The sequence below is a fragment of the Tursiops truncatus genome, chromosome 21 (genome assembly GCF_011762595.2).
Source record: "Tursiops truncatus isolate mTurTru1 chromosome 21, mTurTru1.mat.Y, whole genome shotgun sequence".
Classification (NCBI taxonomy): Eukaryota; Metazoa; Chordata; class Mammalia; order Artiodactyla; family Delphinidae; genus Tursiops; species Tursiops truncatus.
The window spans coordinates 4,805,196-4,832,042 of NC_047054.1; the positions used below are offsets into that span (position 1 = coordinate 4,805,196).

The 26,847-nt window shown below is 40.9% G+C and overlaps 1 protein-coding gene across 2 annotated transcripts in view; it reads right to left on the reverse strand.

Annotated features, from left to right (window-relative positions):
• Positions 1–26,847, reverse strand: part of NEIL3 (nei like DNA glycosylase 3) — a 109,645-nt gene that overhangs the window by 67,876 nt on the left and 14,922 nt on the right. Inside the window, exons 1-2 of one of the 2 annotated variants that reach the window (XM_073798704.1) lie at positions 20,252–20,369; positions 9,169–9,261 (exon numbers count right to left, since the gene is read on the reverse strand). The gene's annotated coding sequence lies outside the window, so the exon portion shown is untranslated. Of the gene's footprint in view, positions 1–9,168; positions 9,262–20,251; positions 20,370–26,847 lie in introns of those variants that run through there. The other variant, XM_073798703.1, reaches the window with a different exon arrangement.

Here is a 26,847-nt window from a genome sequence, read left to right on the forward strand (position 1 = left end):
GCTTGAGGCTCCGCCCACTTAACGATTCAGTAAGAACCTGCAGGTCTGCGATTATGATTGCTATTGAACCTGACTGTGCCTTCTATTTCATAGGTGTCATGATTTTCCTTATTTCTAATAATTCCATCTGTAATGATTTTAAACTGTATTATAACTTTAAAAAGGAATCTTGAAGATCTTTTTTTGCACGTTTCCTTCTCTACAGATTTTGCTGTAAAGAGGCTGCTCTTTCCTGTAGTCGTTCTCAGTAATGAAAAGTGTTTATATTAGACACTAAAGCCCAAAGTTGTAGCATTAATCTCTCCTGTTTCTTATGCCACACTCTCTGGCCTTTAACCCCTATCTACCATCTGATAACATGAGATACACCATGTTTGTAGCTTTTCAAAGCATTTTTCATTAGCCTCATACTGTCTTGATATTCAGGCATTGCCTCTGACAAGCACGATTATTTAATAATGTAATATTCCGGCCCGTGTACTTCCCTACGATTACATGGTTAGAAAAAAAAATGATTAGCTATATAATATATTCTGATAGAGACTAAAACAAAATATAATAGCAGATCTAAATATAGTTTTGAAATAAATAGACCAATTGAGGAAAGAAGGCTTGCATAAGAACCAAGAAAAGAACACAAAGAACCCTGGGACCAAATGTAAAGGAATAGTGAAACGGCAACAGCTGTCTACAAAATACATGAAAATTAAACATCAGGTTCTTGGCATATTTTACCTCACAGAATCATGATACAGTTTTTAACCCATTTGAAAGAAAACCAGCAAGCATTAGAATTACCCACAGTAAATGGCCGAGTAGATACCGAACAAGGCAGCCTGACATTCGACCTGCCCACATCAAAACGCTGGGGCAGACAAGGGTCCAGGTGTGGCAGCCTTAGCTGGGCTCAGAAGACAGTAGCACTAGGGACCCAGCCTGGTGAGCAAAACGTTGGAGTCAAGAGAGGACACAGGAGGGGCTTAGGTTGGCTTTAAGTGTGTAAGTCTGAGCACTTAAGATATTCTGGGGTAAGGCAGACCTGCTCCATTTACAGCTGATTCTGATCGTGGGAAATGCAGAGCGCATGTAGTTGGAAACTGCACTATATCCCATGCTGTTATTTATCAGCTGGCATGTATGCGACGCATACACTAACGGAAGGCTGCAGAGAAAATAGTTCAGGAGTCAAAACAGTTAAGTGGAGACAATCAATCTATATTAGTTTTAAAAGTTTGGAAATCCTTGCCTTGACAATAGAAAAGTTGAGTTTTTTATTTTCTGTCATTTTCTTGCGTCATTTAAGCTTATCTATTTTTGTACTATTTCTCCATTAATAAGAAGCTCTAGTCACTTCTTTTCATTGTACTACATAAGCACTCAGTGACAATTAAATTTCCTACTCCTCTTACATTTTGATTCTTTAAGCCCCCTTTTAGTAACTTGTAAAAAAAAAGTCTCTCTATAGACGAGGATTTTACATGTCAAATAGTGGCCTTGTGAAGGGCTACCAATTGGACATCCATCTGTGCATAAATATTTCCCTTAAAAAATAAGTCTAGGAAGATTAGTTTATTTTGGCACTCAGGGTAAGTTTCTTTCATCAGCATATTACTGGCCCTCCCCTCTCCCACAGTTTTCTTCCTGCTGCGCCCCCAGTCATGACACCAGGTGACCAGAGGGGTAAGGACTCTCTGAAGCTAGCCTGAGCGGACACATGGCAGGAGTTGCTCTGAGAGACACCCTCAGGGCCCTCCACTCTCCTGGGGGCCCATCGCTGCGTCCCAGCGGCTCACCTCACCCACAGGTGTTGCAGCGTGCTTTGTGGACCCTTTTCATACTCTTTGCCTTACACAACGCCTCCATCCAAGGCCTCCCCGCCTCAGACCTTGGGAGCTGGTTGTTCACGGCTCCCTTGCTCATGAATAGTTGTTTCTTAGGCTTTGAATAAAATATAGTCCGATATTTGTTCACTCACCCAGCCGGAGGGCTTCCTTTGGAGAGCAGAATAGTTAGGGGGGCCAAGACCCTCACTCCCCGGGGACCCCAAACTCGGCCTCCACAGACTGGTGAAGACTGGAGGACCGCTAAGCACTCAAAAACAAGATTTGTGACAGAGCCAGGAAAGGAGAATGGAAACTCTGGAGTCCAAGGAAAGGCCTTGGCCGGGGGGACACCCAGCAGTGAGTGGCCGTGTCAACCTGCTGGCATCTGTAAGGCCGAGTCGGGGGCGGGGCTGGAGGGGGTTGGTCAGCAGGGTGAAGCGTTTTTAAGAAGAGACAGAAAGTTCATAAACAGCTCTGTACCCCCTGCAATTCTGATCTGAAGCTTCTGGAAGCAAGTGAGCTAGGAGTGGGAATTCCCGTCTAGGGACAGGTAGCTAGCCGACAGCTCTGAAAGGGGAATGATGTGAAGACAGCGTTTGCTGGAATTAGAATAGGGGTCAGTAAGATTTTGCTACAAAGGGTCAGAGGGTAAATACTTTAGGCTTTGCCCGCTATGAGGCAACACTGAAGACACTGTGCAGGAATTTATATGGCAGAAGAGAAGACAAATTTGCACAAAGATTTTATGGATGACCTTCAAAATATAATGATGACACTTAAGCTCGCTTTTAAAAATACAGGCCTACTAATGAGAAGAACGGAATTCTCTTCTGAGGGCATGGCATTTTGCTTAATTGAGGTTCAAACTTAGTTTTCACTACAGTCAGAATCAACTGCAGATTTATCTGTTAATGCTGATCCAAAATGAGATCTTAAGCATTTCATCTTCAAAAGTATCTTTTCACACTTACAGGTATCACCAAACACATGTCAGTACAGGAATGTATGATTTTTTAATTTTTAAAAATTTTTGGCTGCACTGGGTCTTCGTTGCTGCACACGGGCTTTCTCAAGTTACGGTGAGCAGGGGCTGGTCTTCGTTGCGGTGCGCGGGCTTCTCACTGCGGTGGCCTCTTGTTGCAGAGCACGGGCTCTAGGCATGCGGGCTTCAGTAGTTGCGGCACGTGGGCTCAGTAGTTGTGGCTTGCGGGCTCTAGAGCGCAGGCTCAGTAGTTGTGGCGCACAGGCTTAGTTACTATGCGGCATATGGGATCTTCCCCGACCAGGGCTCGAACCCGTGTCCCCTGCACTGGCAGGAGGATTCTTAACCACTGCACCACCAGGGAAGTCCCGGAACATATGATTTTAGTTGAGCATATTTATCGATTGGAAGGCATATAGAATGCTATTTTATATTTCTCTTGATGTTTGATTTTAGCGTGCCATTATATTACATATTAGTAATTTCCAAAGGAAGACTACATGAAAGCTCCTTCATTGCACCATTAATTGGATTTTTAAATATGGACTTTTTTCCTTGTATTTGGATTAAGGTCTGAAAAATGCTGCTAGAACTACATAATTTGAACTTGGAAGCTATATCTACTTCTGCAAATTTGTGTGGAAATAGAGATCTTGTTTTTTTGTTTTAACTTTTAATAGAACATGACGTATATAAGGAAGCTTTATTATGTTTCAAACAGCATTAGTCATCGTAGAAATGACTTTACTGCAGAATAAGTTTTGCATATAAGCACTCTTTTACCTTGTAATTTTACGTCAAATTCATTAAGAAATGTTATCCAGTCGGCACTAAAAGCTAATTTCCAACCACCCAGTGTTTCATAATAGTAGTTGAGGGTGGTACTTCCAACCACTTAAAAGTAGAAAAGCCATTCTCAGCTTGTGGGCTGAACAAATGCAGGCAGCGGGCAGGATCTGGCCTGTGGGCCTTTGTTTGCCAACCTCTGACTTAGACTGTAGGGCCTCTGGAGTTGGACTCCCAATACATACTGAGCCTTGTGCCTTTGGGCAAATTATTTAACCTCTCTAAACCCTCTAAGACAGGAGAAGAGTTTGCCCCCTTCCTAGATTTGTAAGGATTAAATGAAGGGAGTGCCTGAAATACTGTATACAATTAGTAAATAGTCTTTAGTAGTAAAATAGGAAAACCACCATAATGCTATAAATGGATCAAATAATTCAACCACGTGAAATAAGACTGGGAGGGGCGGCAGGGGCGCGGGGACAAGGACGGGAGTTGCTCTTCTGGAAGTGAAGCTAATGCAACGAACTTGGGGAGCCTGCTGTGGAGGACACCTGCCCATCACCAGTCACCTGCTATCTGCGTTCTTGTTGAGGACTTCACTGTTAGAATTACGGTAAGTACTCTATTAATACTGCCATCGTGACACTCTGTTTTGTTCTTCATAACCACCTTACGAGCTAGGCACTGATACCACTGTATAGGCCAGGGAGTCAAGGCTGCCATCCTGGAGTTTACCCAGTTCAGCTTCTCCCAGCGTCCTCCCTCAGCTCATCCACCCTCACCAGTTCCCGGCAGTCGCACCCCAGCTAATCCCACTTCTTCCTCCTCCAGAGTACCTGCCGGCAGACAGCACGCTTCATGGGTTTTGCCCTTCCTCAGACCTTGAAGCTGCCTTTAAAGGTGTTAAAGTCCTTATATATGACCTTTTATGTGACCTGACTATGTGCCTACCCTCCTTCCACAGTGGGTGATCCTGAAACGGCAGGTCTTATTTATTTTTGTGTGAACAGAGATGACTACTGAGTAGTCATTCAGAAGAAAGTATTGAATTAAGTAATGGATGAATGAAGATCATTACATAACTGAAATAGTATTTTATTATTATTCCTCGAGGACTAAAGACAGTGAGTGCTCTTCAGGAATTTATTTCATGCATTCACTATTTTCATATTCTTTTTTATATTATATTATTTATTTATAAACTAAAAGTAACCTTTTACAGAAAGAACACATAGATTAACATGCATTCATGTTCAGATCCCAAGTCTGCCATTAAAAAGCTATGGGGACTTAAGCAATAAAGCTCACTTCTCTGTTCTTTCTTTTATTTCCTTATCTGAAAGTTATCTTTAAGATCAAACTCAATTCCAAAATTTATGATACTTTTCAAAGCATAAGGTTTACTTTTGATAATAGATTCTGTATTATTTATATTTTGAAAAATAACCTATAAGATTTAAATTAGGTAGAGAAATGCAAATCAAAGCTACGAGGTACCACCCCACACCGGTCAGAATGGCCATCATCAAAAAGTCTACAAACAACAAATGCTGGAGAGTGTGTGGAGAAAACGGAACCCTCCTACACTGCTGGTGGGAATGTAAGTTGGTGCAGCCACTATGGAGAACAGTACGGAGGTTCCTCAGAAAACTAAAAATAGAGCTACCATACGACCCAGCAATCCTACTCCTGGGCACATAGCTGGACAAAACTATAATTCAAAAAGACACATGCACCCTTATGGTCACAGCAGCACTATTCACAATAGCCAAGACATGGAAACAACCTAAGTGTCCATCAACAGATGAATGGATGAAGAAGATGTGGTACTTGTATACAATGGAATACTACTCAGCCATAAAAAGGAATGAAATAATGCCATTTGCAGCAACACGGATGCAACTAGAGATTATCATGCTAAGTGAAGTCAGTCAGAAAGAGAAAGACAAAATCCCATATGATATCACTTACATGTGGAATCTAAAATATAGCACAGACGAACCTACCTATGAAACAGAAACAGACTGACATAGAGAACAGACTTGTGGTTGCCAAGGGTGGGTGGGGGAGGGATGGAGTGGGAGTTTGGGGTTAGTAGATGCAAATTATCATATATAGAATAGATACACAACAAAGTCCTACTGTAGAGCACAGGGAACTACATATATTCAATATTCTGGGATAAACCATAATGGAAAAGAATATAAAAAAGAATGTATATATGTGTATAACTGACTCACTTTGCTGTACAGCAGAAATTAACACAACATTATAAATCAACTATACTTCAATAAAAAAGATTTAAATCAGGACTTAAAAATATCTCAGCTCTACATGGCTTTAGGAGATAAACAGTGTCCTTTTTATTGTTTGATAGAAATATGTAAAAAAACATATTTGGTATAGGAATACTAAGTTTTGTTAAACTGTTTCCTTGAGTTGTTTTTTTTTTTAATATATCCCATCAGCATCCTAACTCGATGCATCCTTGAAATTCAGCATTGGGCTCTTTAAACCACATTCAAAAATCACTGCCCATAAGACCAGTGTCTTACCTGGGGCTTTACACTGATGTAGTCAGCAGCCAAAACTGAAAGGACCCATCTGACTGGCAGGAGGAACCAAGGTAATTGCTCTCTCACTTCCCAGAAATGTGCTTTATCTGAGGGACCTCTTACAATGAAAGAAAACTCTAATCTGGTGTGTATACGTGTTTTTCTTTTAATCAGCCCACTGTTGAGTAATGCTTTTTGTTATTGATTACCAGGAAAGGGATTGGTCATTGCTATCCTCCTCCAACACATTGCAACGTTCTTCTTAGGAGAGTCACCAACTTGTGCAGATCGCTTTGCCATGTTCCAAGATCTTCTCCCGCCATAAGGCAGGACTGCAGCTGTCGTCCTGTGTGTTCCCAGCCACTAGCTTAGAGCCTGACACATAATCCCCGACTCAAATAAACATTCTCCGAACGAGAGAACGAATGAAAGCATCGTCATGTTTGACACTCATGACATTATTCCCATTAGACAGATGAGGGAAGAATGGAAAAGGCAGGGTAACTGAGGACTAGATCAGGGTCACAGAGATGATACGTGATAGCACTGAGCCTTAAACCTGACCTTCTGACTTGGGAGCCATTATCTTTTCAGTGACTCCAGGCTGCTTTTCTTGGCAAATCATTAAAGCTGTACAAGTTTTTAAACCAGACCTACCAAGTCACGTTATTTTTCAGTAGATTGTGTTATGAACACTTCAAACTTTTGTCTCTAGCACTTTTATGGTGTTTGGAATCATAAAACAGCCTTAAACTTCCTCAGCACGAGAGCACCAGGAAGGCCGGTTGCGAAACTTTGCCACAAACTTTTAATGGGCGTCTGCGGAGCATTAGGGTCCCCATAAACATTCCGGGGCACTCCCCAGGAGCTCTGTGGGATACTGCTTCCCAAAGCTGTCCAGAAGTTCCGTGAGGTTAGGAACATTTTTGTGTCACTTAGGCAAGTATGGCATCTGCAGGCTCTAATTTCCCAGGTCCAAGGAAAGAAAATATTGGTGATGGAAACTTTCTCCAGGGGCCTCTGTAGAAAGCAAGCTCACTGATCGCAAATAAACCATTTCTAAGACAGCAACAATTCTGTTGACTACGGTTAAAGACAGAACGTGCGGTTCCCGAATGCAATTTCACTTTTCCAAAGAACAGTTTTACTCTTTTTCGGAAATGCCTGGGTGATTATTTTTTGCTGTTTGGTTTTGTTTTGCTTAAAAGGGCTGCTTGGTGTGCTTCCTTAGTCAACATGACAAAGGAAAAGAACAAGCAACCCAAGTATACCCTGAGGGCCTCAAGGGATTGAGGACACACCGGCTTAAATACAAACAGGTACTCCCAGGGCTGCTGGTAAAGACTTTTCAGATCAGGCTAAAATACTCTTCCAACTCTGACCCAGTCAAATTGATTCAGATTAAATGTTTTCTTTTTTCCTTGAGAATGTCTGTTTTCCACAGTGTTTTTAAGAAATCCCCTTAAAAATACTGAGACCTCAGTAATAAGGTGTTAATCTCTTACATTAAGAATTGGATTAAATTTCCTTACAGTGGCCATTCTTGGGTTTTATTATGTTCGGCATACGAATTTTTTTCTTTTGACAACACTATGATTAAAATTACTGACTCTCTGCTTTCTAAATTTGTGCTATTAGGCCTTAGTATATGTATGTGTATTTACTTATTTTTAGACAAGAAATTAATAAGAATTTGGCACCAGGACCAGCAATGGCATCAATATTTTAGGACATTTATATACAGTTTTGGCTATGTAGGGAAGGAAAATAATTTTCCTTTACCCTTCTGAGTTCTTAGCTGAAACCCCTGTAATAAAAGACAGATTAACCAGAATAAAACACAAAGGAATTTGATTAACATGCAGACCTCAGTGTATACATGGGAGATGCCCAGGGAAAAATGAGTGACTCCCCGAGTGGCTTAGAACTCAGGCTTAAATACCATCTTAACAGGGAAAAGGGAGGGGAACTGTGCCCTCTGAGGGGACAGGAAATCATTTTCAGGAAGATGAATGGGCCCTTAGAAGAGCAGATGGGAAGTGTGCTAGTTTGCGACAAAGTGTGTCTAGGTGTGGTGACCACTTCTAGTTTCCTCTCCTGTGACAAGAGTCCATCTTCCCTGGTTGATGAAACTCCCAGGCAGGGGTTTATGATAATTGGTTCCTTTTGGGGGATCTGTCTACAGGCAGATAAGGGGGTTCAGGGAAAGCCTCTCCCTGCGTTGCTGTTTTCCAAGTATCTACAGCTCCCAGTAATCAATACACCAAAGTGGGGACTTTGGGGTGTCCTGTTCTGTGACCCTGCATCAGCTCTACACCTCTCCTATATTCCTTGTAGGTAAGACATAACGTGGTTCAAATATGTGTAATCCCTTAGAAATGATATGATTTTCCCAGTTTAATTAAAAGTTTATAAGTAACGTTGTGACTACTTTTATCTGTAAAATTATACTCTAAAGTTGCAAAAAAATCTTTTCAGGATAATCATTTTGGGAAAATGAAGGATGGGCTTAAATTTGGGGTTTGTTCACTGTGAGCATCCTACCAGATTATGAGTTTTCTATATCATCACGGCTGTATCCTCAACACTTAGTCGGATGACTGATTATGTTACACATTCAATAAAGCTTTGTTGACTGGAAGATCATTAAACTATACACACCATGTGTTGCCCCAGGGGTCAGCACACTAGGGTCCAATCTGGCCCATGGCCTGTTTTGACATGTCCTGCAAGCTAAGAAGGTTTTTATATTTTTAAAGGGTTTTCAAAATAGCAAGGAAGAACATGTGACACAGGCTACATGGCGTACAAAGTCTAAAATATTTACCACCTGGCCCTTCACAGAAGAACATTTGCCGTGTTTAAAATCTTTATTCTTAAATATACACCTATTTTTTAGACATACTTTAGCCAGAACTCAGACCTATTTGCGGAGTAAGGTTATCCGGGGTGGGAGACCCTAGTATTGCCTATTCAAAGTCATCCTCCTCTCTTATTAACAGAACTCCTGTTGTGTACTCACCTCTCGGGATGAAATGCAGTAGGTCAAAGCCAGTCTGGCCAATCCCAGTCGTCTCTCCCAGGGATTTGTCTGGGGTAGACGTGTGACTCAGTCCTGGAAGATGAAACAGAAGGGGAAATGTTCAGGGAGACATCTGGGAAGGATCTTACTCTTGTTTTGGAAGCAAACAGAGAGAAAGAAATACACGTTTGCTCCCACTTTGTTCTGCCTTTCTTGGGACACAGTTATGCGCCGATGTGTTTCGGATCCTTAGCTGTCATCTTTTAACCATGAATGAAAGATCAAATGATTCACAGTGATGCTGGCCTCACACTGTGTCACTGTTGGGCTCCTTGACCTCAGCACCACCCACCTCCAGTTTCCTTGTTGTTTAATAAAACAGCACAGCTTTTCAGTTTAGGCCATTAATTGCGTGTTCTCATACTTGCTGCCAAAATATCCGATTCGTTCAGGTTGTAAATCTGTTCTATTAATGAGCTAGAGTGAATTATTAAAAGTTTGCTTGGAATGAGGAGCTCTCTCAAATGACTTAGAATCGTGAGTGAAATGATAGTATAAGAGGGATTATAGACAGGGATTAATATAACCTGGTACTGCATTATCTTGGACATAACCATTTGGGCTTAAACTTGTATAAGAAGCAGCCACTTGGAGAGCAGAGTGAATTCGACCATGAAATCAATTTAATTTTCCTATCTGATTAAGAAGTAAGTGTGTGTGTGGTGTATGTGTGTTCATGTTCTGTAGGAACATGGAATGCATGGATTACACCCAACTAGAGATTGTTCAGAACATACCAGACTAGGAATTGAGGAAAACACCTTTGACCTCTCAATAGAGACGTTACAAATCCATGCTCTAAAGTTCAGGCTTCTGAATTTCATTAAGAACCCCAAGTTCCTCCCTCAAAGCTTGTTTCCAGAATGAATAAAAACGCAATGCTAGGAGTCAAGATGGCGGACCAGGAGGACGCGGAATTTGCGGCTCCGCACAACTAGGGCACCTACCAGGCCCCGCTCGGGGACCGCGGACACCTAAGGGGACGGGAGGAACCCCCAGCGACCGGGTAGGGCGTGGGGCGTGGGGGGAGTGAGGGGGGAGGAGAAGTGGAGGCGGGAAGGGACTGGCGCCCTGAGGGGCGGCTGGGGGAGGGGAAGGGATCCCACGCTCGAAGGGGGAAATTGGGGGACCATTGGGAGGGCGGAGGATCAAAAGGGAGCGTGGCCAGGTTTCCCCTGCCCACTTGGGCCCCCAGGAGCCTATTGAGACCCCCGGCCTGATCCTCTGCCCATCAGGCCCCTTCCAGCTGCGTGGGTCCTGAAGGAGTGGGAGGGAGGGAAGGGGGAGCAGAAGTAAAGGCCTGACCTCTGGGACCAGCACCACTGGGGGTTGGCTGGGGAAGGGGAGGAGTTCCTACACCCAGTGGGACCCACCCACAGTTAGGGGAGACCCTGGGGGTGGGGGTGGGGGCACAGAGGAACGGAAGGGAACGGGGCCAGTGCTTTCTCTGTCCACTTAGGCAAGTGGAAGCCTGTTGGGCTCTCTGGCCTAATCTTCCGCCCTCGGAGCCTCCCTTCTGCCCTGCAGAGCCCAAGCCCCGCCCCTACACCCCACCCAGGGTCCCGCCTCTACACTCGGAGACCCCCTCGGAGACCCCCTACAATGCGCTGGGCCTAAACCCCACCCACACACCCTCACCCAGGGCCCCACCTCCAAACTTCGGAACTCCACACTCCAGAGGCCCTCCTTCCACATGCTGCCGCTCCCCTTCGAGCAGGTCCTAAGCAGTGGCCCCGCCCCACGCTTGAACATTGCCCCGCCTAGGCTCCGCCCCTCGTTCAAATGTCACCCCCCCAGGTCCCGCCCCACCCTAAACCCCGACCCTGCTTAAACTCCACCCCTGCCTAAACTCCGCCCCCATAGCCAAGACGTTTTGATTTTTTTTTTTCTTTTTTCCTCTTTTACATTGGGGTTCTATTTTACCTTGTTGATTCATTGTTGTTGATTCTTTTATATTTTTATTTTTCCGAATAAATCGTTTATTTTTCTAATTTTATTTTATTCTTTATACTCTGTTAGTGATCGCTCCTTTTGGCTTGTTCCCCCCGCCCCTTTTTTTTTCTTTTTCCTCTTGTGGTTTTATTTTACCTTGTTGCAGTTGTTTCAATTACAGTTTTATTTTTCCTAATATATTTTTTATCTTTCTAATTTTATTTTGTTTTTTATTGATATTGCACTGCTTCTTTTTTTTCTTTCTTTCTTCCTTTTTTTTTTTTTTCTACAGTGCCACGAAGCTTGAGGGATCTTGGTTCCCAGGCCAGAGGTCAGGCCCAAGCTCCTGTGGTGGGAGCTTCGAGTCCAAACCACTGGACTAACAGAGCACCTCAGATCCCAGGGAATATCAATCAGAGAGTGAGGCGTCTAGGAGGTCCTCATCTCGGCACCAAGACCCAGCTCTATCCAACTGCCTGCAAACTCCAGTGCTGGGCGCCTCAAGCCAAACAACCAGTAAGACAGGAATACAGCACAACCCATCAAAAAAAAAAAAAAATGAAATGACAAAAAAATTTGTTACAGACGAAGGAGCAAGGTAAAAACTTACAAGACCAAATAAATGAAGACAAAATAGTCAACCTACCTGAAAAAGAATTCAGAGTAATGATAGTAAAGATGATCCAATACCTCAGAAATAGAATGGAGAAAATACAAGAAACATGTAACAAGGATCTAGAAGAACTAAAGAGAAAGCAAACTGTGATGAACAACACAATTACTGAAATTAAAAATACTCTAGAAGGAATCAATAACAGAATAACTGAGGCAGAAGAACGGATAAGTGAGCTGGAAGATAAAATGGTGGAAATAAGTGCCAGGGAGCAGAATAAAGAAAAAAGAATGAAAAGAATTGAGGACAGTCTCAGAGACCCATGGGACAACATTAAACTCACCAACGTTCTAATTATAGGGGTCCCAGAAGAAGAAGAGAAAAAGAAAGGGTCTGAGAAAATATTTGAAGAGATTATAGTCAAAAAATTCCTTAACATGGGAAAGGAAATAATCAAGTCCAGGAAGCACAGAGAGTACCATACAGAATAACCTCAAAGAGAAACACACTGAGACACATATTAATCAAACTATTAAAAATTAAATACAAAGAAAAAATATTGAAAGTAGCAAGGGAAAAGCAACAAATAACACATAAGGGAATCCCCATAAGGTTAACAGCTGATCTCTCAGCAGAAACTGCAAGCCAGAAGGGAGTGGCAGGACATATTTAAAGTGATGAAAGGGAAAAACCTACAACCAAGATTACTCTACGCAGCAAGGATCTCATTCAGATTCGAAGGAGAAATTAAAACCTTTACAGATAAGCAAAAGCTAAGAGAATTCAGCACCACTGAACCAGCTTTACAACAAATGCTAAAGGAACTTCTCTAGGCAGCAAACACAAGAGAAGGGAAAGACCTACAATAACAAACGCAAAACAATTAAGAAAATGGTAATAGGAACATACATATTGATAATTACCTTAAAAGTCCATGGATTAAATGCTCCAACCAAAAGACATAGACTGGCTGAATGGATACAAAAACAAGACCCATACATATGCTCTCTACAAGAGACCCATTTCAGACCTAGGGACACATACAGACTGAAAGTGAGGGGATGGAAAAAGATATTCTGTGCAAATGGAAATCAAAAGAAAGCTGGAGTAGCAATTCTCATATCGGACAAAATAGACTTTAAAATAAAGACTGTTACAAGAGACAAAGAAGGACACTACATAATGATCAAGGGATCAATCCAAGAAGAAGGTATAACAATTGTAAATATTTATGCACCCAACATAGAGCACCTCAATACATAAGGCAAGTGCTAACAGCCATAAAAGGGGAAATTGACAGTAACACAATCATAGTAGGGGACGTTAACACCCCACTTTCACCAATGGACAGATCATCAGAAATGAAAATAAGGAGACACAAGCTTTAAATGACACATTAAACAAGATGGACTTAATTGATATTTATAGGACATTCCATCCAAAAACAACAGAATACACGTTCTTCTCAAGTGCTCATGGAACATTCTCCAGGATAGACCATATTTTGTGTTACAAATCAAGCCTTGGTAAATTTAAGAAAATTGAAATTGTATCAAGTATCTCTTCCAACCACAACACTATGAGACTAGATATCAATTACAGGAAAAAAACTGCAAAAAATACAAACAACATGGAGGCTAAACAATACACTACTTAATAACCAAGAGATCACTGAAGAAATCAAAGAGGAAATCAAAAATTACCTAGAAACAAATGACAATGAAAATACAGTAGCCCAAAACCTATGGGATGCAGCAAAAACAGTTCTAAGACGGAAGTTTATAGCAATGCAACACTACCTCAAGAAACATCAAAAATCTCAAATAAACAATCTAAACTTACACCTAAAGCAATTAGAGAAAGAACAACAAAAAGCCCCAAAGTTAGCAGAAGGAAAGAAATCAGAAAGATCAGATCAGAAATAAATGAAAAAGAAATGAAGGAAACGATAGCAAAGATCAATAAAACTAAAAGCTGGTTCTTTGAGAAGATAAACAAAATTGATAAACCATTAGCCAGACTCATCAAGAAAAAAAGGGAGAACACTCAAATCAACAGAATTAGAAATGAAAAAGGAGAAGTAACAATTGACACTGCAGAAATACAAAGGATCGTGAGAGATTACTACAAGCAACTATATGCCAATAAAATGGACAACCTGGAAGAAATGGACAAATTCTTAGAAATGCACAACCTTCTGAGACTGAACCAGGAAGAAATAGAAAACATAAACAGACCAATCACAAGCACTGAAATTGAAATTGTGATTAAAAATCTTCCAACAAACAAAAGCCCAGGACCAGATGGCTTCACAGGTGAATTCTATCAAATATTTAGAGAAGAGCTAACGCTGATCCTTCTCAAACTCTTCCAAAATATAGCAGAGGGAGGAACACTCCCAAACTCATTCTACGAGGCCACCATCACCCTGATACCAAAACCAGACAAAGATGTCACAAAAAAAGAAAACTACAGGCCAATATCACTGATGAACATAGATGCAAAAATCCTCAACAAAATACTAGCAAACAGAATCCAGCAGCACATTAACATAAAAGGATCATACACCATGGTCAAGTGGGGTTTATCCACTTGATATATATACTTTGTGTATATTCTTCAATATACACAAATTGATCAATGTGATACACCATATTAACAAAATGAAGGATAAAAACCATATGATCATCTCAATAGATGCAGAAAAAGATTTTGACAAAATTCAACACCGATTTATGATAAAAACTCTCCAGAAAGTGGGCACAGAGTGAACCTACCTCAACATAATAAAGCCCATATATGACAAACCCACAGCCAACATCGTTCTCAATGGTGAAAAACTGAAAGCATTTCCTCTAAGATCAGGAACAAGACAAGGTTGCCCACCCTCACCACTATTATTCAACATAGTTTTGGAAGTTTTAGCCACAGCAATCTGAGAAGAAAGAAAAATAAAAGGAATCCAAATCAGAAAAGAAGAAGTAAAGCTGTCACTGTTTGCAGATAACATGATACTAAACATAGGAAATCCTAAAGATGCTACCAGAAAACTATTAGAGCTAATCAATGAATTTGGTAGAGTAGCAGGATACAAAATTAATGCACAGAAATCTCTTGCATTCCTATACACTAATGATGAAAAGTCTGAAAGAAAAATTAAGGCGACACTCCCATTTACCACTGCAACAAAAAGAATAAAATACCTAGGAATAAACCTACCTAAGGAGACAAAAGACCTGTTGCAGAAAACTATAAGACAGTGATGAAAGAAATTAAAGATGATACAAACAGATGGAGAGATATATTATGTTCTTGGATTGGAAATTGTGGAAATGACTCTACTATCCAAAGCAATCTACAGATTCAGTGAAATCCCTATCAAACTACCAATGGCATTTTTCACAGAACTAGAACAAAAAATTGCACATTTTGCATGGAAACACAAAAGACCCTGAATAGCCAAAATAATCTTGAGAAAGAAAAATGGAGCTGGAGGAATAAGGTTCCTGGACTTCAGACTATACTACAAAGCTACAGTAATCAAGACAGGATGGTACTGGCACTAAAACAGAAATATAGATCAATGGAACAGGATAGAAAGCCCAGAGATAAACCCATGCACATATGGTCACCTTATCTTTGATAAAGGAGGGTCTTCATTGCTGCGTGCCGGCTTTCTCTAGTTGCTGTGAGCAGGGGCTACTCTTCATTGCAGTGCGTGGGCTTCTCATTGCAGTGGCTTCTCTCATTGCGGAGCATGGGCTCTAGGCACATGGGCTTCAGTAATTGTGGCACATGGGCTCAGTAGTTGTGGCCCATGGGCTTAGTGGCTCTGCAGCATGTGGCATCTTCCTGGACCAGGGATCGAACACGTGTCTCCTGCATTGGCAGGCGGATTCTTAACCACTGCACCACCAGGGAAACCCTGAACTGATTTTTTGATGATGGTATTGCCACCATCTTTTTGAATGACTTTTGGAAATGATTAATTTTTGAAACAGAATTTTTGTCAGAGGTGGCCAATTTATTAGGCTGACCAACATCTGACATTTTCACTGAAATCAGGGAGCCTATTTAAAAATTTCTCCATCCATTTCTCTTTTAAAAACACATAGGAAAAATGTTCATCCCTCATTAGGAATATGTAGAAATATTTTGGAAATGTGTGAACACAGTATGTAAAATCAGTGTAGTATACAACTATAAAGTCTATCGGTGTAATGTGTCAGATTGTCAGTGTCAGTGGGAGATTGTAATAAAAAGTGTAAACATGAAGGTCCCCAGTTAATTTGCCATGCTATCTTTTTTCACTTGTATTCTCAGTAGATGACAGAATTCTGTGTACCTGCCCATCAGGTTTTCCTTGTGGTCCACATATGTTCAATGTCATTCCATTTTAATTAACCTCAAGATTCTAGTTTATGTGGCAGAGCTGGGTTCCCTAATTATTTTCATAAAACTAGTGATCTTCCCAGAAACAAAGCGTGAGAGAAGATGCAAGCCATCAGAACCACTGCTAAATCTCACACAAATAGGCAAGGGTACTAGAAAACGTAACAAACTACTGTTTTTATATTTTTTTAAAGACGCTCATATTATTTAATTTTTGCTGAATGGTGTTAGAGTTAACTCTAGAAATGACTCAGGGGCTAATTCTTTTTCTTTCTGGACATCTGTCTATCTATATGTATATTTTAAAGCATATTAAAGAACATATGCCCTATGGTAATAGTTTTCATCTTTATAACGTATGTGAAAAATTATTCTTGTTTTATCCTCTCAGGATAGTTAAGATGGAATTGAATTCACTGTTGCTCACATGCTGGCCTTGACAGAGAAAAGCTAGGATTATCTTCAGAATCAAAGCTTCATTATTGAGATAAAATGAAAGAGACTTTACCGCTCTTTATGTAATTAAATGCAATCATTATTAAGAAAATTTTTCTGCACAGCTGTTAGGTTGAAAAAAATTTGCATTATCAGTAATCCCTTTATATCTTTGACATGTTTCATAGCTCCTTATGTATTCCCTAGTCTGAAAATGAAAGAGAATTTGAAACCTTCCATAGGTAAGTGTTGCTTATTTGTTGCCTTAATAGCAATTCTATACCTTGTTTGTTTGTTTTTTTTAACTCGTGAACCATTCAAATGATTAAGATGCCACGTCCTTACAATTTATCCACTCAGTGGCTTGTAGATAAAGGGTCAAATGGCCAAGCAGGTCACAAAATAGTCCATTCAGTTTAGTCTCAAGCTTTGACAACTGAAGTAATAGCCTCCAATGAGGCTGTTAATTAGGCAACTTGTGTCATAACATATGTGCGAGAGTGGAGGTTGCATTGTGTTCCAACATAAGGGTCTGGATAGGTCCATGGTTGGGGAACTGGGGTGACTGGTGTATTACCTAAGCTACTTGACCACATCTGACAAGATTTTCCAATATATTCATTAGTATTAAAAATATAGTTAAATTTCCATTGTCTAAATCTCAAATGATTCTGAACTCAGGCAGGGAAGATAGAGGTGCAGCATACGGGGATCCTTAAAAACCCATGTATTTATCCAAGTTCAGTAATTAGTCCAAGCTGAGACCTGAAAGGCCTGGGAATTTCCCATGCCAGTCCCTTGGTAAGTGGCCCTATGCACAGGTCCTTCCTTAAGGGAATCTGTTGTACTCTTTATTTAATCTCGCTGTTTGTCTTGAGAAGTGATTTACACCTAGGAATTAGATGAGGTGGCCTTCTACTCTTTTCAGGTGTCAAAGACAGGCTTTTGCTTACAACACCCGAGATTTGTAAGTTGACTCAGACCAAGCTGGACTCTAAGTCATCTGCCCAACCATTTTAGTCCAAGAGATACCACGGTAAGTCAGAAGCTACTAAAGACCCTTATGGGGCAAATGATTCTGGTATCTTTCTGTCCCTGCTGCCTATCTTTGTAATCATGAGCACCTTGTTTCTAGCAGTTCATTGCTGCCGCTTAGTCTTTTCCTCTCTGGGATCCAATCCTTCTCATGGAAATCAGTGAGCCTATATCAACCGCTGCATTTCCACCTTACATAAGGTCGACTGGGGATGTCTTCCAAGGTGCTGTATGGTTTTTTTTTTTAATAAAAATATATATTAAAAATTTTTATTTGGAAATAGTTTCAAACTTACAGCAAAGGTGCAAAAATAAGCCTATACGAAGAACAACAAATGCCCTTGACCCTGGTTCACTTATTTTTAATAGTTTGCTCCATTTGCTTTATCAATGGACTCTCCCGCTCAACATTTGGGAGTAAGTTGCATACCTCTGGGTCTTTTGCCACTAAAAACTTATTTCCTAAGCAAAAAGATATATTCTCATGTAACAACCGTGCAGTTATCATCTTCAGTAAATTTAACATAAATTTCATACTTTTGTTTATCTATCATCCATTTTCCAACTTGGTCCATTGACCCAATAATGTTCTGTTGAATTTGCTTGGCCTCCAGTATAAAATGTAGTCTAGGGTTAGGTATTGCACTCAGTTGTCATGTGTTTTTGAGACTCATTTAATTTGGAACACTTCTAAAGCCTTTCTTTTTCTTTTATCACTATTTTTACTATTTATTACTATTATTAACGTTTGTGCAGAATACAATCCTCCCCTACCTTTCAAAAAACAGAAGAGAATGCTCCTCGTTTTGAGTTTGTTTGATGTTTCCTCATGATTAAATTTAGATTATGTATTCCTAGGCAGAACACTACATAAAAGACACCGTGATTTGATGTCCTTCTCAGGGTATCAAATCAAGAGGCATACAATGTCAGTCTACATCTTTATCACCCTGTGAACGTGTCTGATTTCTTCACCTTGCCTTGTAGTGACTAAACAATCTAGAGGGACAATTTAAGATCATACAAACATTTTGCTCCTTATCAAAATTTGTCCCCCTGATTTTAGCATCAATTGATGATCCTTGCCTGTACCAATATTTACTATATTACTGTAATTCCACAATTCCCTTCACACTTACCAATCAACATTTGGCATTCTTCTAAAGCAAGAGCCCCTCTCCTCTTTCCTTTCTTTCTTTCTCTATCTCTTTCTTTCTTCTCTGTATAAGTACATATCTTATATACATATATATAACCATATATATTTTCTGTATAAGTCTATACCAAAATATACAAGTAAACATATATATGAAGGTGAATATATATATATATTTAATATATTTTAGTGTGGACTCATAGTTTCCCATTTTTTTTACCCCAGTGGTTTATAACCAATTTATTCTAAATGCTAGATATCTAATGCTGAAGTCCCCTCAAGAGAAATTCTTGCATAATAGATTGAATGATTTAGGAGCACATCAAATAAATCCATTCCATTCTTATCTTTCTAAGTTTTAAAATTCCTTCTTCCATATTATCCTAAATTTTTTTTTTTTTTTTTTTTCCTGCAGTACAGGGGCCTCTCACTGTTGTGGCCTCTCCTGCTGCGGAGCACAGGCTCCGGACGCGCAGGCTCAGCGGCCATGGCTCACGGGCCCAGCCGCTCCGTGGCATGTGGGATCTTCTCGGACCGGGGCACGAACCCGTGTCCCCTGCATCGGCAGGCGGACTCTCAACCACTGTGCCACCAGGGAAGCCCCTATCCTAAAAATTTTAGGCATCTCACCTTCATTTAGTGCAGGCCACCCACTGAGTCCATATCCCAGTTGACCAACCAAGCCAACATTTAATACCATATTGGGAAGTTTATGTTAGCACAGTGAGCATATAATCCCTGGTAGGTACACCCATATTGCTATATTTGGCCTGATCAATAGTTATATTTCTTTTTCCTTTGTCTAGCCCTCTTGGAACCATTCTTACACATAGTCCTCAGCTTTCTGCCAATATATATTAGCAGAGTCATAGATCCATCTTGATACGTGATGTACCTTTTCCTATGTCAGACTGTATTTGTCTTGTTGGGACAAGCTGGGACCTCACTCTCAGTCATAGCTACAGGGTGCAGTAGAGGCAGAGTTGAGGAAAAGGAATTGTCACCCATTTGAGAGGTGAAGGTATCACAGGGTCTCCACACGAGTCTAGGCTTGTTTCATCAGAGAGGGAAGAACTGTTGGCCGAGGTATTTTCACTGGTCTCTGGGGATACAGAGGGGTCAAGTCCATTTGAATCCACCAAAATGTCCTCAGTCAGGACTCCACTTTCTCTTAATAAACGCTCAAGCTTTGACATACAAACCATGGCAAGGCTTTGCATTCAATTTATGTTGTGATTTAGCAAATTAGAGGAACTGACTGTCTGATTTCTGGCTATGTCAGTTTCGAGGCTGCAAGAGATGATGATAAATGTTCCTTAAGTTTCTAACCATGTCTTGGGCTGAGAATTGAAAACTCAGAGAGCGTGTCCCTCCTCCTGCTTCCAGCACAGTGTAAAAACAGGATCCGCTCCAAACATCTTAAGGAGGAAAAGATGAAATGCAGAGAATGATAGGCTTACGTTAAGGAAGACTGGAAGGACAGATTGTAGTTGAGGCACCAGAAATGACTTCCACAATCAAGGGCAGAGATCCCCAAGGGACCAATTCCACTGGGACAACCACTGGAACTGAGAGCGGCCGCGGTGCAGGGACCAGGGATCCGGTCTCACAAAGCTAACGCCTTACTGCCTCTGACGCGACTCCTATCGAAACAAAAGCAGCAGGAAAAAGGACAGTTAAGAAGGCAGAAAATCTTCAGATTTCCATGACCTTGTTTGTTAGGAAAACGTCAAAAGGGACAAGAGATGCTTTCGAACTCATTTTCACTTTACAAATCTCACTCGAGTGCATTCAGTCTGAGGAAACTAATTTGCATCCGGAAGCCTAGTTGCCATGGATAAATGTCATTTTCAGTTTTCCCAAATCTCAGTCAGAGACAGGGTAGAGATCTAGGCTGAACAAGCCAACCACAGTACTTAGCACGGCCCACCATCGAGAACCGCCACACTTGGACTCACAGTCAAAACCCATTTACCTATTTTTAATGAGACTTGTGAGCAGCAAATACTTGATTCAATGCTCATAGTGTGTACGTATAAACCATACTCACGAAGTTCATAAAGCAGATGATTCCAACTCCCCCGGACTTAAGTGCATGACACCTCTTTTCCTCTTTTGTTTGATTCTTAAATCATAAAAGTAAACGGCACCCAGCTCATGGCTAAAGGGATTTCGATGTTTCGTTTTATACTTAATGGTAATGCATTTTTCTTTTCTAACAAAGCCTTGGTATGTTAAAGTTAATCAACCAATAATTACATTCATTGCAATTAATATATTGCAATTAATATAAATTGCAATTAATATATTTGCAATTAATTAATTAATACAAATTACAATGAATATATTTGCACTTCAGGCACAGCAAGACCCAGCCGATCTTTCAACAACATGGTATGGAAGATCCAGTCCAGCACTCAGTAAGGAAGAGTCTTATCTCCTCACAGAGGTAGCTGGGCTAATCTGAGTGTGCTGACCATACGACATCCTCTTGACTGTTAACTAACAGATTGGCTAACTTGATATATCTGTTGATATAGGTCGGATGTAAACATGTCTTTTATGTTGTTGCTTTTATCAGTAACTGCATTTTTAACTGAAGTAGAAATTCATGGGGAAAAAAGGAAAAACACAACTGTAGGCTAATTGGCTTTGAAGCTCTGGGGGATTCATTTTATTATGGAAGATTCAACTGAAAGATAAATGCACATACACAGCATGAAAAGTATCGACCACACGGAAACCACAGGAGAAAGCTCAGTTGGCTTGTGAAGCTATCTGATGCAGAGGTGCACAGACATAAACTAACTTTTATTGTGTTTGTTTTATTTATACTTGTTTATTTCTTCAAAGCAATGACTTATTATTTGAAAAAGAATTTATTGAAAGGGAAAAAAGACTAAGAGAAGAAACTTTAAAAAGTGTCTTTCTAATATCTTATTTGAAGGTTTTCATTTTGTGGTAAATTATTTTGTTGCATTTTAAATTTTAACTTATGCTTGCAAACGTTTACTAGTTAACACATTAACCTTTGTAATTCTTGCCTAAGAATATTTATTCTTCAAGCTCTGTTGTGAAAAGAATCTCCTTTATATAATAAAGTAAGGTGGGTATATATTAGAGTCAAGTTTCAGTTATTATCTGGCCTTTTGTGTAGGAGTAGTTGACCCTTAAGAATACCTTTCCAAGGCAAAGCCCTCTGACTGCTTTGTAGCAATCAAATACCAATGGTGTCACAGGGAAAAAAACACATCTTCACTTCTGATTGAGTGTCTAGAAGATTCATTCCATTCTCCAAATCTCTCTGAACAATGTAGATTGATCTTTGGAAGAGATAATGTTAACAGATATATGGTGCAAAGTTTTAAACATTATTTCATATGGTATTTTTTAATTTACTGAAAATAAGTATTTTAAATTATATCACAAAAATCAATATTCTGACCCCAACTACAGATATGGAAGATGACACATACAAAAATATCACTATAAGGAAACAGAAGAGGTAGCTGAGAGAAGGGTGATGTGACCTTAGGAGCTGCGAGCAGGGCAGGGAGGGGGAAGGAGATCATGTCGGGCTTTGGCGACTGTTTAACCATTTTTATTCCAATTGGAAGTCACTCTAAGATTTTAGCAGGGATGTGACATGATCCTACTTATGTTTTACAAATATCAGTCTGCTTTTTATACTTTTATAGCAATAAATGTTGTGATGATTTTTTTAAACTAATTATTTAAAAAAATTTTTGGCTGTGTTGGTTCTTCGTTGTTGTGTGCGGGCTTTCTCTAGTTGCAGCAAGTGGGGGCTACTCTTCGTTGTGGTGCGTGGGCATCTCATTGCGGTGGCTTCTCTTGTTGAGGAGCATGGGCTCTAGGCGTGCGGGCTTCAGTAGTTGTGGCACGCGGGCTCAGTAGTTGTGGCTCGTGGGCTCAGTAGTTGTGGCTCGCAGGCTCCAGAGCACAGGCTCAGTAGTTGTGGCGCACGGGCTTAGGTGGTCTGCAGCATGTGGGATCTTCCCAGACCGGGGCTCGAACCCGTGTCCCCTGCACTGGCAGGCAGATTCTTAACCACTGCGCCACCAGGGGAGCCCTGTCGTAATGATTAATAGCACATTTTTGACAGAGGATTTATCCCTTTTAACAGATGTTTTCTTCATGATTTCAGCTAGTTCACTTGTAGCACAGACACCATGTAAAAGATGCTTTTAAACACAGGAACCATCTTTAAAACTGTTTCTGAATGAAGATGGGTTTTAACATAAATAAATGTGATATGTATAAAAAGCAAATTTAGAAGATATGTACATGTTACTGTGAAATAGAAGATATGTGACAAATATTAAGTGCTTCACAGTGTTGTTGATAAAAGTTACAATGTGGCTAAACAGTTCTTGTTGTAGGTTAGGTGCATGTTAACATTAGTGTATTAAAATATTTGGACAATATTTGCTATAAAGAATACTGATGTAGCAATATACAATTATAATGTAATTATAATGATATAATAAACTATTATCAATACATAATTCTATAATATATAATATTATAATAAACAGACTCAGGTTTACTATTTAACTCATAGTTTAAATATAATAAGTTAAAAGGCAAAAATATGCCAGCATTTTAGTAGAATTCAGTAAAAAGAATGCCTATTCTGGCCTGTATAAGGAACTGGTAAGACTAACAGGTTTGTACAGACAGTGCATGTTTTTTGCAAAACCACCACTTAGAAAAAGACCATAGCTACCTTTAGGGTGCTGGGTGTTTGTATCTCATTCATACACACAAGTTGTCTTTTGGAATCAGAAGCAAAAACCGTGGCCTATAGCACTGGTTAAAAGCAGGAGCTATTGCTCTAACAAAGAGTAGTTCTCTACCTGAGCTGGTAGGAGATTGGCAGAAACTCCGCTCTTAATAAGCAGAGCGGGCTCACGGTCCCGCAGCGCCCCCTGGAGGACGACGGCAAAGTCGCAGCCCGTCAGGCCGCAGGAGGAAAACAAGGAACCCGTGATGCTGATGGGCATTTCTGAGGAGGCTCTACAGGCAAGGAAAGAACGCGGAGAGCTGGAAGGTGACAGGACAGACAGCACGAGAAACGGCGTAACGCAGCCGGTTAATGATTCTAACCGCTGAGAACGTCACAGCTGGTAAGGGAAGGTGGCGCAGGTGAATTACCTCTTGATAACAGGGAAATCCTTCACAAGATTTGCCTATCAGGACATGTGGAAATATTTTGCTTGTGATAATAAAGCATTAAGGCCAGTTTTTAAAAAAGGATATATTATTGAATCTGCCACCTGTCAACTTTGAGAATGCAAACGAAAAGAAGCCTATGAATTACAGCCCAGAATGTGCGCTCATGATCCTGTTGTTACCGTCAGAGGCTGTCCTGGTGGTTAATTTACTGCTGATAAATTTTTGATACAGCCGCATTATCATTGGGCTCTCACCATTGTACAGGAGATTGTCCCTTCATATTTTCAGATGACCTAAAAATACAGAATACTCAAAAGATAAGTGGGAAATATTATTAGCCAGATCCCTATTCTTTTTAATTACGCACAGATGCAATTCTTTTTTTTCTTTTTTTACATTTATTTATTTATTTTTGGCTGTGTTTGGTCTTCGTTTCTGTGCGAGGGCTTTCTCTAGTTGCGGTGAGCGGCGGCCACTCTTCATCGTGGTGCGCGGGACTCTCACTATCGCGGCCTCTCTTGTTGCGGAGCACAGGCTCCAGACGCGCAGGCTCAGTAGTTGTGGCTCATGGACCTAGTTGCTCCGCGGCATGTGGGATCTTCCCAAACCAGGGCTCGGACCCGTGTTCCTTGCATTAGCAGGCAGATTCTCAACCACTGTGCCACCAGGGAAGTCCAACAATGTAGTAACTAGTTTTTTTGTTTTTTGTTTTTTGTTTTTGCGGTATGCGGGCCTCTCACTGTTGTGGCCTCTCCCGTTGCGGAGCACAGGCTCCGGACGCGCAGGCTCAGCGGCCATGGCTCACGCGCCTAGCCGTTCCGTGGCATGCGGGATCTTCCTGGACTGGGGCACGAACCCGTGTCCCCTGCACCGGCAGGCAGACTCTCAACCACAGCGCCACCAGGGAAGCCCTAGTTTTGTTTTTGTTTTTGTTTTTTTTTGTTGTTTTGTTTTGTTTACGGTACGTGGGCCTCTCACTGTTGTGGCCTCTCCCGTTGCGGAGCACAGGCTCCAGACGCGCAGGCTCAGCGGCCACGGCTCACGGGCCCAGCCGCTCCGCGGCATGTGGGATCTTCCCGGACCGGGGCATGAACCCGTGTCCCCTGCATCGGCAGGCGGACTCTCAACCACTGCGCCACCAGGGAAGCCCGCAATTACTCTTTTAAATCGGGTTGGAGAAGAGATGCTCCTGAAGTACTGGAAATTCTGCAAATGTAAATTAGGGGTGCAGGGGACAACTGTGGTTTATCAACAAGAGACATGAAATAGCAATTAACATTTTCAGGCCATGGCAAGGGGGTGTAAAGAGGTGTATTGGACCCTTCTTTGCCCAGGATTCCTGTGGGTTTTTGGTTCCCTGCCAATCACTGTGTCAGGGCAGCTTGCTTAGTGCACTTTGATAACACCATGGCATGTCTTCTGGTTTTAGCTTAAAGCCTCTTGTTGAAAGTGTGAGTTAATATTGGTTCTAATACTACATTCATGTGATAATAAAATAATGCCAGAGCAAGGCTGTCTATTTCACTTTCCAACCACAGCAGGAATTGAATCCACAGCCTCAAAAATGAATTATTTTCACTTAAGTACTTATGTAACGAGACATAAGATCACAACTTTAAAAAGCTCTAAAGACGAATATTTTACGAAGCACACACCTCTGCACATAGGGACTATGGTAATAAAACAGACATGGACTTTCTTCACGGAACCTAGAGGATAATTATTAATCTTACGGCAGCCATTGATTTGGTTAATCTGTTGCTTGCATTTGCATTTTTAAGAAAGTTTAGAATGTTTAAAAAGATTGGCTTTGGGTAGAAAGTGAGATACCTGAGGTTTATTTCAGGCAAGTGCAGAGTGAGGAACCTGTAGTAACGACTAGGACGGAGCCACTCTAGGTAAGGACGGAGACGACGTGTATCATTGTCGTGACCAGGACGGAGCCACTCTAGGTAAGGACGGAGATGACGTGGATCATTGTCGTGACCAGGACGGAGCCACTCTGTGTAAGGACGGAGATGACGTGGATCATTGTCGTGGGCCGGTGTTCAGCCTCTGGAGTGGATGATCCAATCTGATCCTCACACTGTCTGAGGAAGTAGGTGCTCTTACTATCCTCCCAATGCTCAGGGAGTTTGAGGTTTAGCTCCACTTAAATCAATTGCCCAATGTCACACAACTACTAAGTATATATTTTAGTATTTCTCACCCAATTAAAAATCTAGAAAGTGGAAGATTTTTAGCAAGAAATAATTAACATAATTAGGGCTTCAATACACACAAATAGATATTAGTAAAACCACAGAGGTGCCAACGTCAGGCATCATAATGTGACTCAATAACTGTCACTACCCTCTGTGTACTTTGTTTTACTGCTCTTACAAACCACCAACTATCTCCTGCTAACGCTCATTCCAGAAAGAAGTCTTCAGAATATTATAATGATTAGACATGAAGCTGAAAGGTGGAACTGTCCGTCAGGAATAATCACCTGGTTTTCAAAAACAAGCTCTTTTCAACTGTTTGTACACAAATCATTCAGCCAGGAGCAAGACATCAGAAATTCTTAGCAGGAGGCAGATGGGAGGTCAGAGCAGATTACTGCAGTCAGTGGGCACTCAGCGTAAGGAAGCTTATAAAATGAAAAAAAAAAACCCCAAAAAAACCCCAAAAGGCTTTGCCTCCTCTTGTTCATAATAAAATGCGGACACACCTTAATTATAGTGCTATGAAAGGTGCTTCACCATATGGGACTGAGTACAATAAATATGTCATATGTTGGTTCTTGGGGAAGGAAAATGTTGTAGAATATCCTCTTTGTAAGAATCATATTTTTATGAGCCTGCTGAAGAGTAGCTGA